Source organism: Sinocyclocheilus anshuiensis, unplaced genomic scaffold (genome assembly GCF_001515605.1).
Source record: "Sinocyclocheilus anshuiensis isolate Anshui unplaced genomic scaffold, SAMN03320099.WGS_v1.1 scaffold543, whole genome shotgun sequence".
NCBI lineage: Eukaryota > Metazoa > Chordata > Actinopteri > Cypriniformes > Cyprinidae > Sinocyclocheilus > Sinocyclocheilus anshuiensis.
This window is the reverse complement of record NW_015552590.1, coordinates 311214-324353: the sequence shown is the minus strand read 5'-3', so window position 1 is coordinate 324353 and position 13140 is coordinate 311214. Positions and strand designations below refer to the sequence as shown.

The 13140-nt window shown below is 38.5% G+C and overlaps 1 pseudogene; it reads left to right on the top strand.

The window, feature by feature from the left end:
- Positions 1-13140, top strand: part of LOC107665510 (low-density lipoprotein receptor-related protein 1B-like) — a 312996-nt pseudogene that overhangs the window by 99234 nt on the left and 200622 nt on the right.

Sequence of the window (13140 nt, the reverse complement as noted above, 5' to 3'; positions counted from 1 at the left end):
GACGAGGGAGCCCGGTGGAGCTGGTGGATCGACGGGTGACGGTGGAGGTGAGGGAGCTAAGAGCCGAGGTGGAGCCGCTGGGTGTACGGACCGAGGCGAAGTCCGGGCCTTGTAGGCGGAGGTGAGTGATGCTCCAGCAATGGCGACGATGGAGAATGGCAGACCCGCGGAGCTCGCACCGTATAGATGGCGGGCTGAGGGTAAGCAGAGGGGCTGCCAGACGACAGCACTGGAGGAGGCAGAAACGGGCGGGAGGGAGGGCATTCGTGAGCCTTCGGGCTCTCAGGGCTGCCCTCGGGGATCAGAGCCCACTCCTGGCTGGACTGGGAAACGGGAGCCCCCTCAGGGCTGGACGGGACCAGCAGGGATGAAGGAGAGAGAAGAGGGGGCAAATCGGCTACCAGCTCAGTTTCCCAGTCAATAAGATCCCATTCTATCGATCCGTTTCTCGCCAGAATCCACTCCACAAAAGCGGCAAAATCCACTCGAGGACCATCTTCGGACTACGGCGCTCTGCACGCGGTGTTTAAACTTGCATCGTAGAACGCACAGAGCGCGTCGTCTGGGTAGCTGGTGGTGTTAGCTAGCAGCTGGAACAGTCTAGTATGGTCCTCGAGCGATCACTCCCCCTGCTCTAGCAGGAGGAGGAGGAACTCCGGGCGGACGAGGGGATCCATAAGACAAAAAAAAGACACTGGGTGAAAACGGGAAACAAAACGGGGGGTAGACAAACGGAGGTTACTGTTTAGGTCGGGTCTTCTGTCACACTTACACTGTCGGAAGGATGAGAGAAACGTGGAGTACAATCAACAGTCTTTTAATCATCGAAACACAGGGGTAATCCAATACAGGAACGAGATGCTGACACATGTAAAGACGAAGTAGACCCGACGGGAGAAATGCAAAGACAGGAGCTTAAATGCTAGGGATAATTGGAGAAACACAGGTGGATCACATATGACAATCATACTAAACGAGGACAGGAAAATTACCAAATAAGGACAAACTAGAACAGAAACGGGCAAAACACGATACAGACAGTCCAGAATCCTGACAATGCTAAAAGTGACTAATGAATTTGTGTCAAAATATCATAGAGTTTAGTGAGATGTATGATCTTTGACATCAACCAAAATATGAAAAACATTTTCTCCTCCATGTTTAAAGATTTTATGCCTATGTTTTGCTTTCCTAACTATACACAATTAGCCTTTTATTATTTAGCCTTTTGTTATGTAGCATGTAGTATTGTTTTCCCCTGCTGTGTGTGAAACACCATTCTAATAATTGTATCCTCCTAAAACATTGAAAAAAAACTGCGCTAGATCTTGTATTACCATTTCGCTGTGCAAAGTGACTAATGAAGTTGTCAAAATATCACAAAGAGCATTTCACATTTTATTGTGCTGTTGTATGTACAGTAGCATTGTTTTTTTCCTGCTCTGCGTGAAACACCATTCTAAATAATGCACTATTTATCAGATGTTTTAGCTGTATACATTTGTTTACTATGAAAAATTATAAACCATTTAGGGTGTGACTGAAGTGATATTTTCAGTGCTATTTCAGTGATATTTTCCAATGCTAGCTCCACGATACTGACCTTTCTCTTACTCCAGTCAGGACTCACGCATGCAGCCCTGATACACACGGACGAAAGGGTGGATGCTCGCATATCTGTCTCCTGAGCCACAACTACAAATCACGCATGTGCCGCTGCCGGACCGGCCACGTCCTTGCCAGCGACGGGAAGTCATGCAAAAGTGAGTTTCACAAAAAAACAATCTCTCTTTTCTGTCTCTTCCTCCTGCAGCTCCCAGGTGTCTGATTAGCTCTGGGAGACGGGTCTCTCATGTAAATGGTTTTAGGGGTATTCCCAATGGATGAGGTGCTGCTATCTGAAACCGTATATCAGATGGATGGCCCTTGTGGGTTTGTCAAAATGGAAATTTATGACCAAATTTATGGAGCCGCAAGACGCTGAAAAATGGACACGTTTCTGTGATTAATAGCCCACGTTCAGCACATTAGGGCAGATTACATGGGAAATTGATATGTTTTGTCTCTTCGCATCAGGATCATTGACTATCTAAGAATATGTGTGTGTGTTTGTGTGTAGGAAGACAGAAGATCTTAAAAGGAGTTTTTCTCAAAGTTCAGATGGTGAACTACTTATATGCAGTATATATTGCCTACAGTTTTATTTAGTGTACGAATTATGCTTAAGTTATACCTCGTGTCATAAAAATCAGTAGCCTTCACTTCGTAAATTTGCCATAGGAAAACTCTGGAGATTTGCATTATTTTCTATATCAGTCAACCAAATGTACAAAAAAATTCAGGCTCTGGTGTAAGCATGCCCAAAATGGTAATAATTTGTAAAATATTGTGAAATCGTAAGAAGAACATATAACCTAAACTAACTTAACCCTAACAATAGATCTAAACCCTTAACTATAAAAGCCTGTTTCTGCCACGTATTAAAAAAAAATGATAATAATAAGTAATTATGACTTTATCTCACAGTTAATATATGACTTTGTTTCCCTATATTTAAAAAAAAAAAAAAAAAAAAGTCAGAACTTAAAGATATAAACTCAGAATTGCATGCTGACTTTTTAAATTTGTATCTTGCCTTTTTTGTTCCATCACGGAATTAAAGATAAAAAAAAGGTAATAGCGACTTTTTTCTCACAATTCTGACTTTTCTTACAGTTGCGAGTTTATATCTCACTATTCTATGAATGACTGTTTCCACCACTGAATAAAAAAGAAAAAAAAGATAATTGTGACTTTTTATCTCACAATTCTGACTTTTTTCTCACAATTGTGAGTTTACATTTCGCAATTCTGACTTTTTTCTTAGAATTGTGAGATTTGAACTCACAATTCTGAAAAATAAAGTCAGAACTGAGAGATATAAACTCATAATTCTGACTTTTTTTCCTCAGAATTGTAAGTTTATATCTCGCAATGATTCTGTGACAGAAAAAGCCTTTCATGCTTGACCCTAACCATGATTGCTACTTAGTTGTATCTTTTTGTATAAACCGATATTACAATTTGTCACCTTGTCTGAATTATTACAAGTTGTCAAGAGTGTGTTGGCGTGTCATTGGGTGACTTCCCACATTTACATCCATTGATATTATTCATCACTGCGATGTGTCATCCAGCTCTCAGAAATCATATATAATGATGTGCATCAAATGGGGGCATAAATGGTCTATTTTATAGTGGTTTTAAATGTGGCTCCTCCAATTGAGTTTTTTGTTTTATCTCAAGTGTTACTCAATGTGAAGCTGTTTTTGAACTGAAGCCAGACTCGTCATTCATTCGTTATGAATGAGTTGAAGTACCATTCATTTGTAAATTATTTGATTCAGTGGATTATACAAGAACAGGACATGGTTATTTAAAGCAGTTCACACAAAAATTAAATTCCTGTCTCTCTTTGCCTCATGGAAGTCAATAACATTGTGCGTCATTCATTCTCACATCTTGCGAACAAACTTTATGAAATCAAACTTGAGAGCAATGGAATGGCATATGCTCGAGAGTCAATAATGGCTCAAATTTCTCTCACAAAGGAATCGTTTGGCCTCAGAATCAAAGTTCAAAAGCACACAATTGTTCTTGTTGGGTTCCTCTATCCCTTCATCCTGGTTTCTTCCTCTTGTCTCTCTGGATCTCACTGGATCTCAGACCTAATAATAATTACAATCATCCTCTCCACTGCAGCCTGTAAGTAATGACTTTCGAAAACATTGTGCTTCATATGAACGTGTCCCTCTCTTTGCTGCCCCCACTTAGGACCCTGTTTGTCCCCAGTTACTTCTACACACACACACACACTCAGATACAATTACAAACACAATGTAACTGTTATGCACCAAAAGATGATTGATTCTATAGAATCGAATCAGTGGAACTAATTCTGGTTTTAATTAAGCTAATGCAATTAGCTTGAGCCTCTCGCTTTGGATACATTTTTGTCAAAGGCTTTAATTTGCAGAACTGAATTGAAAACGGAGGCTAATTATGTCAATTAATTAAGCTCTGACAGTACTTTGGCAGAAGGCTTGTTACGTTACGCCACTGCGTTTGTTTACTTTGGGTTATCGTGTATTCGCAGAACCAAAGAATGAGCTGTTCCTGTTTTACGGAAAAGGACGGCCCGGGGTTATCAGAGGTCTGGATATGAATATCAAGTCTGGAGATGAACATTTGATTCAAATCGAAGGGCTCGTGAGTCCCAGAGCGCTGGATTTCCATGCAGAGAGTAGCTACATCTACTTTGCCGACACCACGAGCTTCCTAATTGGACGGCAGAAGATTGACGGAACCGCTCGGGAAACGATCCTTAAGGACGGTATGTTTACTGTGACTTCTCAGAGATTAATGCTGGCTTTTGTGTAATTCTGTTGAGCCGTACCGCAGTTTTATTGTGTAAAAAGCTCTTAAATATTCTCTAAGAAACTAATTTTCGCTTTAGCTTGGTGATGAATCATCTGTGCAACCATGCGGCGTGGTACGGTAGAATCAGGCCACCTGTACTTGAGCACTTCTGTTGCCGTTGCTTTCCAAATGGGAAGTTATTTATCATGCATTTTGTGCAATTCAGTCGTCGGGGAAGCTCGCCGGTCGATACCGCATAATTTCACTGGGAAGAATTAGAGGAGGACAGTGATTAATTGAGCTGTCTTTGATGTTATCAAGCTAAAAGAACAACATTTTCTCAATTTCTTTCTGCTCTCTCTTTCTCCAGAGCTGGATAATGTTGAGGGTATTTCGGTGGACTGGATAGGTAATAACCTGTTCTGGACAAATGACGGTTATAGAAAGACCATCAGCGTGGCCGGGCTGGACCGGCCCTCGCAGACCAGGAGAACGCTTTTAGAAGGCAATATGTCTCATCCCAGGGCCATTGTAGTGGATCCTCTAAACGGGTAAGCCTATGATACCTTTCCTGCTTACATTTAAAAGATTCTTCTGCAGGGATTTCAGTCTGTTAAAGCCTTGGACGAAATCCAGCCATTTAGAGCACACTGGGGGCGGGATGTTTGCCCTTTGCGCTTTGAGATTTCATCAAGAAATTTCGACAACCCTGTGCTTCCTCTGGTTTCATTAACAAAAAACACTGTGGTGGTATTAGATGACAATACCATGTTACTTTAATATATGTTATGGTGCTGCACTACCACAATATTTACATACATTGAACTCCAAGCTATTACTATAATTATGTCTAAAGAAAAAAAAACATGGTAATACTATAGTACTTGATATATTGAATCATTACCATTTTCATATACTGTGGTTTGCTTTGGTACATTTGCAGTGCTGGGTAGATTACTTACAAATTGTAGTCCATTACTGATTACAAATTACATGACAAAAACTGTAATTTGTAACATAATATTGATTACATACATAATTCTTGATACAGGTAATGTAGTCTGACTACTTATTAATTACTTGTAGATTACTTTTGATTTAACTAATTTATCACATAGACTTGAACGGGATTATTGTGTTCTATGTTTATAAAACAAAACAATAAAAAAAAAACAAAGGGAAAGAAAATATATTCTATTCTTTGTCATCAACATGATGAAATGCATTAAACATTACAGTAGAGCAGGGTTTCCCAAACTGTATGTAAGTGGTAGGTTTATTTAGAAAGGGGGGAAAAAATTGTGGTGAGTCAATAAATTATGAATAATTTACTGCCATTGTGTGAATAATATGTAATCATGTAATCCATAAAAAGTAACCGTAATCTGATTATGAGCATTTTAAAATGCAATATACTCTAATTACAAGTACTTAATTTTTAGAATCTGATTACGTAATCCAGATTACATGTAATCAGTTACTTCCAGTCACTGTACATTGGCCAAGAAGTCATGGAATGGCATCAGATGATAGTATCATGCTACTTTAATGTATTATGCTACTGTCTATTATTACTGTATATACTTTGAACTGTAAGTTAATATGCTACAGTATGTGTCTAAAAAATTTTAATACTGTGGTACCTGGTATATGTTACTGTATTTAATGCATACCATGGTAGATATCAAAGAAACCATGGTATTTTGATGGTAAATGTCCAGCATAAAAACATACTTTAGTACTTCAAAGACTACCATGGAATTATCATGTTATAGGTTCAAAAACATAATATTACAATTATATGTAAAGTATTACTATAGTATGTAGGAAATAATAAACCCAAAACACTGATAATGACAAAAATAACATAGTATTTTTGAAAGTACCTTGGAATACCAAATACTATGGTACCTAAATTTCAGAAGCATGGTATATTTCAAAGTATTATAGTATTACCGTCTGAATGCCAGCTATAGAAAAACAATGTAAAACCATGGCACTTTGATATATAGCACTGAATAATTATAACAAAATTCTGAAGAATACCATGGAATTACCATAGTACACGTCCAAGAATTATATGATGGTAAATGTTAAAAGAAAAAAAATAATCTATTACCACAGCGCCAAAAAACATGGTACTATACCATGATTATACTTACATTCCTTAGAGTTACAAAACACTTTTATTCAATAATATTGTTAATTTAAATCTAAGACAGGAAGTAGCAGAAGCAGATGTACTATTGTGTCAAAAGGAGCTAATGCGAACATCCTCATTCGATGTCACTGCTCAGATGGAAAGGCTTAAAGGGAATATGGAGACTCCATGACTGCAAATCGCTGCCTTGGCAGAATGGTGAAGCCTGACATAAGAGGTTTAAAAGTTTAAAGGCAGGTTCCAGTTTCTGCTTATATTTTAGTGACTTCTTTCCATGTGCTGTACACTTGACATGTTTATCCTCGTAATGGGTTTCTGGATTGGGTTGTCAGTTTTTAATAGCTTCGGTGTCTTGGAATTTCAGATCATTTAGTTGCAAATAAGACTTGGAGTCTTTGGAATAATTACCAGTAATCAGGTTTAATCTGCAATTAATCTGTGATTGTGTTACTAGAAATTGGTTTAAAATTTCATACAGTCTACGTTTTTTTGAACTTCGGATCACCGCTTAAGCTGCCGGTATGCTGAATATTCAGTACCTATCCCAGCTTAATCTCTCCCCTTTTAAATCCCATTTCCTTCTCTAAAAACTGTCCTTTACCGTGTCTGTCCTTCCGTATCCCATGTACGCATGTCATTTCCTGTCTGTGCTAACATGATAAGATTGAGGATTAGCTGTTATGACTCTAGGCCCTGATCGCATTTGCTCTCCATCTCCATCACTCGCCTGGTTTGCCTGTTCACAGCAGGTGCTGTCACTCAAAGCCCTGTCTCATGAATTATTCAACAGGTCACTGAATATGAGTGGGGGGAGTCAATTCCCTCTGTCATGTTATGTTAGGCTGCGTTCAAATGCACAAGACCGTGTCACGGTGTTAAGTTTATGTTGTGAAATGTGAGTGATTTGAACTTGGAAAAAAAGAACCTTGTACGAGGTGCAGAACAAAACGTTTTGGTTTCCAAATAAATCATGAATTAATAAAAACATCCAATTGTTCAAGCCTATTTTTTAGATGGTTAGGTGTAGATATTGTACTCAATTCTTTTAAATTATTATTTTACAGTGAGCTGTCTTTAAGAAGGCACGTTTAAGCAAACCCAGGGCCAGTTGCATAAATATAGCCAGTATGTTACTTTTTGGATTCAAATAAGACAAATCTACCTTTTTGTAACTGACTTTTAACAGAAGAGAAACAGTAGTAAAATATTGTTTATTATCACTTATGTTTGTCTTTATCTCAATAAACTGGTGCACATAGTACTATCCAACCTCTATTTGTGGACATGAAACAATGGCATTATCTTTTAATCGACGTATTGCTAACAATGGACGCGTCCATCTTGATTTTCTGACTTCTGTACTGGAACATTGTCCATGTGTGGGTGTGAAGTCATTCCCAGCTCCAACATCTGACTTACAAGGTAAATCGAAAGCAGCATTAGCTACAACCCTAATCCAACAAACTTGAAAAAACTAACCTAAATCTTGAAGATTACACGCAGGCGTTTTTTGATTAGGGTTGGTGCTAATCTTTGTAGGACAGTAGATTTCCAAGGCCAGAGTCTCTCCAACCCTAGCTCTAACCCTAATCAAACACACCTGAAAAATCTAACCAAAGTCTTGATGTTTACAAGCAGGCGTTTTTGATTAGGGTCGGTGCTAATCTTTGTAGGGCAGTAGATTTCCAAGGCCAGAGTCTCTCCAACCCTAGCTCCAACCATAATCAAACACACCTGAAAAATCTAACCAAAGTCTTGAAGATTACATGAAGGCATTTTTGATTAGGGTTCGTGCTAAACTTTGTAGGACAGTAGATCTCCAAGGCCAGAGTTTCCCACCCCTGAGACACCAGAACAACGCCTATCTGTATTAAACCATCTAGAGCAGAATGGAAATTCATTCTGGTCTAAGCTGGTCCTCTTCAGCAGGGTGTCATGATCTTAAAGATATAATTTCTCACTTGGTTTCTTAGATGGATGTATTGGACGGACTGGGAGGAGGATGAGTTAATTGACAGCAGAGGAAGGATAGAGAAGGCCTGGATGGATGGATCTCACCGTCAGATCTTCGTCACATCCAACATGCTGTGGCCTAACGGCCTCACTCTGGACCACTCCTCCAGCGTCATGTACTGGTGTGACGCCTACTATGACCACATTGAGAAAATCTACCTCAACGGCAGCCACAGAACGGTTAGTAAATGAGTGAGTTGTTTCTTTAGTTCTCAGACACCTCCGTTTCCTCTCTATGTTCATCTCAACATTTCCCTGTGACTCACAGACCTGATCTACTTTTCACAGGTGCTGTACAGCGGGAAAGAGATGAATCATCCATTTGGGATTGCGCATTACCAGAATTACATATTCTGGACGGATTACATGAACGCCTCGATATTCCGTCTGGATTTGTCATCCAATGATGTTGCCCTAATGCGGGCTGAAAGACCACCTCTCTTCGGGATTCAGGTGTATGACCCGCAGAGCCAGAAAGGTAAATATGAATATGTATGCTGTAGATTTTAAGCCATAATGAATTATTGAAGTCTTGCCAAGGGCTGCAATGATATAGAAGGACTTTGATGTCTAGCTATTGACTGTCTTCCAGAAACTCTATGATTTAAATCGCCCGAGTTCTGAGGGGTCTGATTCTTTATATATCATCATCCCATAGCTTTGCCTAGAGGCCAAATCCTGTGTTGGCACACACTTGGCATACCGTACGATATATGTAAATGAAATATATTGGCCCATATGCGTTCACCTTTTAAACAGCTGAACATTCTAGAAACTAATGCCACACCGGAAAGTCCCTGAATTTGAATAAATGCTTTGCAACGGATATTCCCCGAGAAGGATACTTAATGGTAATTTTAACCTTAAGACTTCATGATCCAAGCATTTTTGGGGCCCAGATCAAATAAGCCTAACTTCTCTCATATTTTAAAGGATAATTTGAAGGCATTTGCAGGAAATTTGTATGATTTGTCATTCTGAGGTTCTGGATCCAGATCTCCACTTATGTCTCCAGTGACGAGCAATTGTTCTGAGGAACTGGGCAGTTTTTTGGCGCCTATACTCAGCTTTGTGACATTTTTCTCCATCACCCTGCTGTGCAGAAATGGGTACATCAGAATTTCAGGGGAATTTACAAAGACCGAATTACGCCACTGGTGGTGACTTTTGCACACATTTTCTTTTACTAAACTACTATATTTGGTGGCTTAACTTGTTCTGGATGGGATAAAATGGCTTTGATCAAAACTGTTTTCTTAGTTGTACACGTCAAAGGTGCTGTGACCTAGTAAGGTGACAGAGGGTGATGATGAATGTTCATTTTGGTCTACAATTTTTGCTCAAGGTTAATCGCTGTGGCGGCTCCTGTAGAGTTACTCATATGTTGCATCTGGTAGAGATGTCATTCTTAATGACAGCCAGCCAATGGCAGGCCAGGATTGACCCAACCATTTCAGGTAAAGTAGGAATGTGACTAAAAATAGCATTGTAACCTGCGCTTAAATCATTCTCAAACTTCAATGACACGCTAAACAAAAAGGCAAACTAAGGTATAGCAATGCTCCAGTTTAAATATCCACAAATGGGTCTCAAAAAGGTATCCAAATGGAACTTCAATGGATAATGAAGGTGTTGGAAACTTTTCCAAGGTGGTCGAAGGTTGTAATTCATATGCTGTTGTTCTTAACAAACAGCTTGAAAATCATGTTTACGCTATGCTACTGATGTTGACCAGATGTTCGGTGCATCATTTCGGCACCTGTGATTAAAGCTATTGGCAGCTGTAAGCACCTGTCAGTGTGCAACATAGGGGGTCTGAAACACTGTGGGGGACGGCACTGCCCACTGAAGCACTCAACATTGGATAGTGAATTCACACGCTAAGCTAATGCAGCCAAGTGGAATTGTGCTGAATATATAACAACCTGCTAGTGCATTTAGCTTTTAGTGGAAATGACAAGCCTTTGTTTATTAAATCTAAACTTTACTAAACATGTCTGGCTGCTTTATCATACCTTGTACAACATTTGTATGTAATTTTGGATTTGATAATTAGCATGCTCTGTTTAACTCTTTCTTGAGGTGTCACTCAAGCTATGATATAACAATGCTAAGTGCATGTTACAAGCATATCAGAAAAGCAAATGGTCTAATGTTCTCTATTTATCATTTTACAAGCTTCACTTAGCTTTGTTCAGGAGTTGAGTTAGAATTGTTGTCGCGTTATGCTACATTAGCTTGCTATGACTCATTTTTTTGCCTGACTTGACAATTGAGAGTGAGCTGGGTATCATTTGCTCAGAACTGTTGTTCTATGAAATGGTCAGTGGTTTCAGTTTACAGTCTCATATTCACATAAAACGTTTAGCGTTTCCCTCAGGAAATGATACAGATATCTGAACGGTTTTGTCTTTTTCTGTAAATACATTATGGAGCCAAAAAAAGAGACTTTTTTATATATGCTGTGTGACTATCAGCTTCTCCTAAAATTACATTAAAATGCAACAATGACATGTTTATCTATGTACAAATTATTTGTATATATGATAATTTGCACTCATGGTGCATTATGATATTTTAACGACTAAAAGCAAAAAGCACTGTTTGTTCAATTAACGTGATCAGATTTAATCTGCATTAATCTCTGCAGATGATTCAGTGGACACATGTTCCGTAGAGTCCAATTGATGCCATTCTTCACTGGGAGTCTATGCCAGATACTTGCATCATTGATTTTAATGGAGCAAAGATCAATATTCATTAGACAAGAGGCTCTGAGCATGGCATTTCATGTCCTCTCCAGATGCTGGGCTTCACTGGGAGAGCTATTTGCATTGGAAAAAGCATTTCATTGTTCGTTTGGAGTGCTTGGACATGCTGTTAGTTGAAGTCTGTGGTAACGCATTTAGTTTAACGCTCATGCTCTTGTTCCTTGCGAGCTTGTGTAGAGTAATAAAACACTACAAAAATATGAGCCGATGTTGTTAACGTAACTTATTCAAATGATTTTAGTAAATCTAAAGATGGTTCACATAAAAGAACTGGTTCAAGTAAATGATTCACTGATTCACTTGAGTTAAGTGCAGCCACATTTAGTGATGGGCGCTTTTGAAGCACTGCTTTGTGAAGCTTCGAAACCTTTGTGAATAATTGTTTCGAAACAGTGGTTCGGCACACGTATCAAACTGCCAGATTTAGGGGATTTCAGTAAACGAGGCTTTGTTACATCATAACTGTTTCGCAACATTTAGAAATTTCAATGGTTTGCCGTTGGGTTATGCAAATCATGCGAGTTAATTGAGATAGCCCCCCAGTGGCGAGCCATTGAACCAGCGTCTATGGTTTTTACCTGATCTCAGATCACTTTTATCAATTTGTAGACATTTTTATTGAGATATTTGTGTAATTAAAAGGATGAGTAGTAGTTCATAGTCTCTTACTGGCCTGTTTAGACAAGCTATCCATAAAACAAAAACAAACAAACAACCCCCCTCCCCCTGCATATTAATAATAATTATTTAAAAAACACATATCATACAGACACTTCATATTTAAAGGTATTTTATTATTTGAATTGCATTTAAATTATATGCTTTCAAGAAAACATTTGCAGTGGGTTTGTAAAAGCTGTTTTATGCATGTTTTGGCTTGAGTTTTTGTTGTATTTACATAGTTTTGACAGGCAGGTGTCACTAGAGTGTGGTTTTCTTGTGCTTTGAAATCATTTTGCAAAGTAATTGATTCAGCCGATTCAAAGCTTAGAAAAGGTTTGTTTCTCCCATCACTAGACACATTCATCATGGTTTAGCCAATGTTCACGGGCATAATTCAGTCATTTTAATAGAAATCCACGCGACTGGTAATTTTCCATCAGGATGGAAAATTTCCCAATGCGATTTTTGTTACATAAATTCTTCCGTTGACTAACAGAAACTGCATCTTTACTGTTTGTAATCTTTTTTAAAGCCAATGGTTGATGAAAAATAGTGACATTTTTATTTATAATTTAGTTTACATTTCAGTTAAATATTTTTGTTCAGTAATGCTTTTTATGACTTTTTCGACATTTTAGCATTGTATTTAGTATACATTTATGTTTTCAATGTAATTTTGTAAACCTAATTAACATTTTCATTGGTTTACAGCCACATAAAACTGTTTTAATATAATTATATACATGAAATATTATTCACCTAAGTAGCCTTAAAGGGTTAGTTCACCCAAAAATGAAAATTAGCCCATAAATTACTCACCCTCAAGTCATCCTAGGTGTATATGACTTTCTTCTTTCAGACAAATCCAGTCGGAGTTATATTAAAAAGTGTCTTTGATCTTTCAAGCTGTTTAATGCCACTCAGTGGGCGTTGCATACATCAGTCCAAAAGAAGTTGAATAAAAAGCGCCCATCCATAAAAAAGTGTCTCACACGGCTCCGGGGGGTGAACAAAGGCCTCCTGTAGCGAATCGATGCGTTTTTGTAAGAAAAATATCCATATTCACTTTAATGTAGCTTGCGCCAACAGTTCACGGAAGCAGCTCCGGGCGGATGACGTATGAGTTCAGCGTTG